Consider the following 8,223-nt stretch of genomic DNA (forward strand, 5'->3'; position numbering starts at 1 on the left):
ACAATGGATCTTTCTCCAACTCCAAGAGCAATCAACCAAGGCCTTTATCAACCCAATTACTTGAAGACCATTTGAAGAAAGTGTATAAATAGCTTAGGATTTAAGTTTTAAAGAGAGCGTTTTCGGAGAGAATTTTCAGAACACTTACAGTGGAGAGCACCTTGACATTTTTGCATTGTTGTTTTTAGAATTCAAGAGAATTAGGGAGGAGAATTGATCTCTCTTCTTCCTTATTCTTGTTTGAGCACTTTTTACTTTTCTTGTTTCGGATCTTGGGTGGAGAATTGAAGAACTTCTGTTTCAATCTCACCTTGAGATCTCATTTAATTTTCTGCATAATTGAATTTCCATTTCTGTTAACTGCTTTGGCTTCTACTCTTCTGCAATTTACATTTCTTTATTTCCTTTGCAATTGTTCTTGCTGGATCTAGGAAGGCAGTGAGATCTAGACTTGGCTATCTAGTATCTTGAGTCCTGAGATCTATAGCTTTCAATTTCAATTTCCTTGTTTCGTTGTCACACCAAGCTTATTCTCATTTTCATTTAAGATCCGGTTTAATTGAATCCACCCGCCAAACCAAAAACCCCGATAGCCCCAAACCCGCGAAAAATAAAGCACTCACCCAATTTTGTGACCCTATCTTCAGCCTTTCCTGCAAATTGGCAACGACATCTGCTCCCCCGAGGGTCATCGCTGTTCATAGTGGCCCTCTTCTCGGACTGATCTTTAGGTTAGTGGGTTTCTTATTCTCTTCCTTGAATTGCTGTCGTATTTCACTTTTTCCCCCTTTTTTTCAGATGACAAGTCAAGTGGAGAATTACATTAGATGTTAGTTTCTTCTCCCTTTAGAAAGTCTTGGAAAGTATAAGAGAAAATTGTTCATCTCAACTCATACTACATAAAATTTTGCCCCTTTCCAGAGGATAGGGTTTACGAAAAGTTTGGTCTATTCATCATGCCATGTCTTCCAGCAGAGGCTGAGAAACTGGAAATTGATCTTCATGTTGCTCATCGTAGATCTGTTATATCCACATTTGTTCCATTTGGAGTTGTAGAATTCGACAATGATGAGGTAAATTGGATTTTATTTTGTGTTAAGCAGAAGAAAAAGAATTTTAAGAGTATGATTGGACTCGTCCTCTTGCAGATTAAGATGGCTGAACATTTTTAAGAGATGTTCCTTAAAATTATTCTTGACCGATCCGAATTTGTGTCCGATCGTGTAACCCTAGGTAAAGGTGCTGAATCTCACAATGATTCTTCAACTAGGTCTTGTACTTTGATTAGTATCTTCTTGTTCATCCCAATTCTTGTGTTCAGTTTTGACACTTGTCGTAGTCCATCAATTTAGTATCACAATTTGACATTATCATGCTTGTGGCAGGTAGTTCAAGAGGTTGTCTGCTATGGAATTATCAGATTTTGGCTGATTTTTTATTATGAGTTGTGGAGTCATGCTTCTGCAGCAGGCAGGTCTTCTGATTCTCTACTCCTATGATCGTATGTTATATCATTATTTTTTTATGTTGATAAAGTATAATGCCATATAATGAATTTGTTTTATTCATCCTGAATATCATGCCGCCTCATATATCAGGTTAATATATCATATGATTCCGTGGTCAAGGAACAATTAAATACTAATGTGGTATTCAATGTTTTAGAGGTGATCATTTTCGTAATACATAAGGCTCATTTATAGGGAATAAGTAGTTCCCTATATGTCGATCCTTATTGTCAATTTTCAATCAAGAGTAATGTTAATGTGAGAAAGATATTGGCGTTACAATGGAAGGGAAATAATTCAACTCAGACATCAGTATAGATGAGATTGAGATTGCTTTGGCTACAATCGCAGAGCCTCCAGTTGCCCGGTTGCGAAAAGTGGTGAAGGAGAATCTAAAGAAGAAGAAAGGTCATCACCAGAAAAGTGACGAGAAGATGGAAGAGGATAAGGAGGTTGTGCACAAGGAGGTGGTGCAAACGGATCATGTGCAGGAGAATGTGAAGAGTCATGTTGAGGATGAGGATAAGGAAGTGGTCAAGAACCCAACTGAGAAACACAATTTGGAAGCAAGACCTGTTAAGCGGTGAGAAACTGCGGTTACAAGGACAGTGAAGTTCATATTTGGAGAGGATATACGATGGGCGCAACTGCCGGTGAATTGTAGTTTGACAATGATAAGGGATACAATAAAGGATCGGTTTCCACAATTGAAGAGTGTTCTTGTGAAGTATAAGGATTGAGAAGTGATTTTGTTACAATAACCAATGTTGCTGATTTAAGGCTAGCTGAAAGTTCCGGTAATGTGCTGGGATCAATTAGACTTTATATTCCTGTGAAGTGGATCCTTCACAGGAACCATCTTATGATGATAAACCATGCGACGTTGATAAACCCATATTTCATGAGTTCTTTTGTGCTTAATTAGAGTGATTTATCCAACTCTTCACCTACTTATTCACATTAATTGCATGGTTTTACTTTCCCTTCCTTATTATGTCATATTGTGAAAAACATGTTTCCTAACCTTTAAAATTGATTAATTTAATTACCATTATTTCCATTCGATGCCGTGATTAGTGTGTTGAGTAGTTTCAGATTTTCTAAGGCAGAATGACTTAAAGGATGCAAAAGGAAACATACAACAATGGAAGGAGAAAGCAAAACGGAGCTTTAAAGAAAGTGGTATCCACGCGATCGCATGGATGACGCGATCGCGTGCCAAGCACGAATCAGCAGCGACGCGGCCGCATGACTGACGCGACCGCGTGGCAAGGAAAAGCTCCGAATGACGCGACCGCGTGACCCACGCGGACGCGTGACAGAGGCCACGCACCAAAAATTACAGAATACGCCCCCAGTGAATTCTGAAGCCCTTTTTGGCCCAGATCCAAGTACAGACAGCATAGCCCAGAGGTTATAAAGTGTGGGAATGCTTCTATTCAAAGAGAGCTTGCATATTTTTACCTTTCAATGATTTAGATTTAGTTGAGAGGGAGATCTTCTCTCTCTCTTTTAGGATTTAGGATTTCTTATTGTTTTAAGAGTAACTCTGGATCCCAGGTTTAATGTTCTTTTAGTATTACTTCTATTTATTTATTCCAACATTTGAATTGATTATTATAATTTGATTTATGAATTCTCTCATGTTACAGACTGTTAATTGAATTAATGATAATTGAGGTATTTTCAGTTTATGATTGTTCTCTTTGATTTAAGTTACCATTGCTTCCCATCTAAGGACCTCTTTATTATTCCAGCAATTTTACTTTTTCCCCTTTTGGTTCTGGTTAAGAATTTAGTAACTCAATAGTTATTAAACTCAACACAATTGATAATCGTGATCTTGCTAATTGAGCTGAACTTGAATAATCCCAACCTTTTCTGAGGAAATAATTAGGATTCAAAAGTAAATTTAATTAGTCCCTTGACTTTCCTTTGCCCTGGTAAAGGTTGACCAAGTGGAGTTTAGATTCAACTTTCATTATTGTTGAGAGAGATAACTAAGTTGGACCTCTAATTTCTCTACCTTACTAAAGGTTGCTTTACAGTTATTATTTATTTTTTTTGCCATTTAATTCACTTGTCATTTAAATTACTTGCTTCTCACCTTCTAAACCCCGATTACAACCTTTATAACCAATAATAAGAACATACTTCCTCGCAGTTCCTTGAGAAGAAGACCCGAGGTTTGAATACTCGGTTAACAATTTCTAAAGGGATTTGTTACTTGTGACACCCAAAACGTTTGTATGAAGGGACTTTTGAAGGTTTAGAAACTATACTTGCAACGAGAATTTATCCGCAATTTTCTAGACCACGCAAAAGTTCTCTCATCAAAATGGCGCCGTTGCCGGGGAACTGCTAACGTGTGCCTTATTATTGGTTATTGTAAAATATTTTTCTTTTGCTTGTTTATTTACTTTTGTTTTTCCTTTTTTATCTTTATTTGCTACTATGAACTCTCACCCCTCTCGCTTTGAGTTTGGTTCTAATATAGAGCAAGCACTAATTCAATGGGCCACCAGGCGCTCAAATATACAAGGATCAACCACAGCTCCATGTGGACAGCCCGACGAAGAGCGTAGCATGAAAGAAATATTAGAGACTCCAGTGGACAAGACAGAGAATGAATTCGTACTAGAACAAGTGGAAGAAGCTGTCCTTGTTCAAGAAGAAGAGTTGGTTGAAGATCTAGGCGATGCTGAACTTCCTTGGGAATCCAGAATTGAGGAAAACTCCGTCCAAGATGCCATAGTTAATGCTAAGGAGGATACCGTACAATCTCCAAGGCAAGTCGTTTTCGAAGAATCAGACGGAATAATCCAAGAAGCAAATTTCCTTGATGATGATCATCACAAGTCTAGTTCTCCTAGTGATGAACTTGCGTCCGCAAGTGAATTCTATGAGATCGAAGAATCTTCCCCAAGTGAATATGAAAGTGATGCGGAGGTAGATTTCTCTCAACCTCCAATCTATGACTCGAGTGATGAGGAAGACATAGAAGACTTTGACCAAGATACAGATACAATTGAAAATCTTTGTAAGGAAGTGGAAGAATTCATAGAAGAACACAAGGAAACGGAACTTGCAGAACCACCAAAAACACCTATCCCAAGGCCATTACCACCCAATACAAGCTTCAAGTGGGTACAATCCTTAACTTATAATTTTACTTATTCACTTGAATATGGTTTGCTTGAAACAGATGGCCAGCTTAGAGCTCTCTGCGGCTTTAAGAGTAAGAGGGAAATGGCTCGTATTCAGAGCTGGTGCACCAGGTTCAATAAGGTTCCACGCTTCACCTCGAAGTACACGGATTGGTATCATGCTCAATTGCATGGATCACAGAGAACGTTTGGTCACCACGGTGAGATTCCACTTTTTAAACCGCCCGGATGGAGACATGTAGACCAAGACGGAGGCGGATTTAAACGCAAGGCTTGGAACCCTGAGGTTTATTCTGACATTTGTTACCCCAGGAGCCTAAAAATTTATTTGAAGCTGCTCAGAAGCTTTACATGCCTAGTTTGGGACCCCGGAGGCTATTGGCATTCCATGCACTGGTGGAAATTTTTGGACGAATTTAAACACAAACCACCATAACAGGATACTCTTCCAATGTCCAACTTAAGGACTTTAACTAAAAGTGTTAGGTGGGAGACAACCCACCATGGTATGGCCGCTTCTTTTTCAACTTATTTCTTGTTAATTGTTTTCATTTTTCCTTTTTCATTTTAATTTATTAAACCTGGAATCACGCATAAGCATTCATGATAGTCATTGCATTCTGCATTTTTCAAGCATATTAAAAAAAAAAGGGGTTGCACGACGCGACCGCATACCCCATGCGATCGCGTCATATCGCGAAAAACACCACCCATGCGACCGTGTGACCCACGCGGCTGCGTGATATATATATCGGCGTAAGGATCCAATGAACAGAAAGTTGGGCTGGAATCGTGCGGCCCTTGTGCGTTTCGCACAATTTAGCCCACGCGATCGCATGCCCCATGCGATCGCGTCACTTACCCAATACCAATCCCACGCGACCGCATAAGCGACGCGATCGCGTCGCATGGATTTTACATCACCCCAAAAGGAGACAGAGAGTTGCGCTAAAATGGCGCTAGAGTCGTGCGTTTAGCACAACTTCCAGCGACGCGATCGCGCGACCCATGCAATCGCGTCACCCTTCTTTCCCCCCTCTCATGCGATCGCCTTACCAGGTTCCGCAACACGCAACCTTTTTTATCTGTTTGTCACTTTTTTATTCCATTTATGTTCATGATTAGGATAGCTAGACTTGCATGTTGTAGTGGATTTTTTGGTTGTTAGGTAGCTTAGGCTGTGGTTAGTGGATCTAGGTCTGTTTACTTGCACTGTTCTTACTTCTGTTTTATCCTATGTGCAAATCTGTTGCTGCTATAATCATGTTTCATATGCTGCTTTCTTGTATGTTGCTGTTGTTTACATTGAGTTTTTATGTTTATTTTATATCTATGTACATGCAGCTTGCTTTCTTTTAATTCATATGAACTGATCTGATTGCTGTTTATTTTCCGGGACAATCCATTTTTAGCCGGAGTGCTGCCCAAATTTTTTTAAAAATTGTTTTCATTCTTGTTTTGGTTTGGCAACTCTATTTTATTCTGCTTTCCCCAAACCATTTCATGAATGCTAGGGCCACTTTCTTTTCCTCTTTTGATTTCCTGGTTCTTAACATGCATTTGTGATTCACTGATTCCAATTTCTGATTTCTTTATTTCTATTTGAATCAGCATCACCCTGTTTTCTTTATTCGATTATGAGTACTTATATTCTTACCTGTGAATCCTTGTTATATGGAATTTTTTTCTATGCCACTTACTTTCCTAACTCACTGATTTTAATTTACTAATTTCTTTTTCAAATCTTAACCATTCTAACCCTTTTGATCCCTTTTCTGATTATTTTCACTTTCCTCTAACTTTCTAACCATGGCATATTGTTTATTTTCTTTCCATTTAACATTAATTCAATCCCATTCCAATTACTCATTTTCCTTATTTTATTTTTCCCTTACCGCTTTGAGTTTCCTTTGTTTAATTGCCTATTTGCTTTCCTATATTTTTTTATCCATTCCTGGTTTTCTATTTTTCAGGATGTCTGCCTCACAAAGGAAAGGCAAAGGCAAGGCCACCGGCAAGCGCAAGAGAGGAGATTCCTCCCAGTCCATCATTGCTCTAATGCACGATTCATCATGGCGGGAGAAGAACTTCACACAGCAAGAAAAAGCTGACCAGCTGCTCCCTTCGACTGATCTTATAAAATTTGCAAACCGGTACTGTGAGCTGAAGTACCCGACTTTTGCAGACTCCAGAAATCTATACCTGGAACGTACCTTGAAGATTCCAGAAGCCCTCCAGCAATACACTATTGAGCAAATCAAGCAAAGGGGTTGGCTCTTTCTGGAGAGATCACTGACAGAGGTCAATACATCTTGGGTCAGGGAATTCTATTGCAACTACTACCTTACTACCCTTGATGCAGTAAACCTGAGGGGAAAGCAAATTCTGGTCACTGAGGAGGCCATAGAGACCATTCTCCAGCTTCCAGCCAAGTCCGATCAGCCAGATGATTATGCACAGGCTGAGGAGGACATGGGCCAGATGCAGTTTGATTGGGATGCTGTGAAGGCACGGATTGCTCTCGACCCTACTGTTCCTTGGGAGATGGGTCAGAACACCACTATGCCTCGAAGGATCAAGAGAGTGTACTTAAATGATGAGGCTCGGCTATGGCATCAGATCTTGAGCAATTATGTGATGCCGAGTACTCATGAGACTGAGATCCCGGTTTCCATGATCACCCTCCTCTGGTGTGTTCTGGAGGGTAAAGACCTGTACTTGCCTCGTTTTATCCGGCATTATATGGCCAGGGCCCACGTTCTAGGCACCCTCCCCTTTCCTTATCTGGTTACACGGCTAGGCCGTCAGGCTGATGTGCCTTGGGAGGATGCCGATGAGCGACCACCAGCAGCGGACTGCAGGAAGATCATCCCGCACAGCAGGAACTTCCTTGCCTTGGGCTACAGACCACCACCTATCACTGCTCCTGATGAGACAGCCCCTCCGTCTGCTGGACCCTCTTTATCCACAGCTGCCCCAGCTGCCCCTGCTGCCACCACTGCACCTCCACCCGCCTTTGAGCCGGTTTATCGCCTCATGCACCGTCTATTCCGCCAGCTTGATCAGATGGAGCGCCGTAACAGGCGCCGGTATGAGAGATTGGAGCGCCGCAGCAGGCGTCGCTATTCCCACCTAAAGCTGATGATCAGACAGGGCGCCGACATCCCCTCCGAGCCCGAAACCCCTTCAAAGCCATCAGAGGAGGAGGAGGATGAGCACGAGGAGGAGACTCATTCCCAGGCGGAGACTCATCAGCAGGCAGCCACAGAGCAGGCTGCCTCGCATCAGAAGGTTATGCCCCAGATAGAGACTGCAGATCCGGAGATCCCGATCCAGTCAGTCCCCCCTCTACAGCAGCCAGACTCTCAGCCCACCATCGCCACAGAGACCCCAGCCGCTATCCCTACCAGTGATGACACTCCTTCACACCCGGCTTGATTGAGCATCGAGGACGATGCTTTATTTTAAGTGTGGGGAGGTCGCCATCTCTGGCGTTTATTTTGGTGAACTACTACATACTTTTTCTTTTATTTTGGATATTTTTCTGT

At 41.3% G+C, this 8,223-nt stretch overlaps 1 pseudogene; it reads left to right on the top strand.

Moving 5' to 3' along the window:
• The window catches only part of LOC110268387, a 12,964-nt pseudogene that overhangs the window by 716 nt on the left and 4,025 nt on the right, over positions 1-8,223 (top strand).

This window comes from Arachis ipaensis, chromosome B10 (genome assembly GCF_000816755.2).
Source record: "Arachis ipaensis cultivar K30076 chromosome B10, Araip1.1, whole genome shotgun sequence".
NCBI lineage: Eukaryota > Viridiplantae > Streptophyta > Magnoliopsida > Fabales > Fabaceae > Arachis > Arachis ipaensis.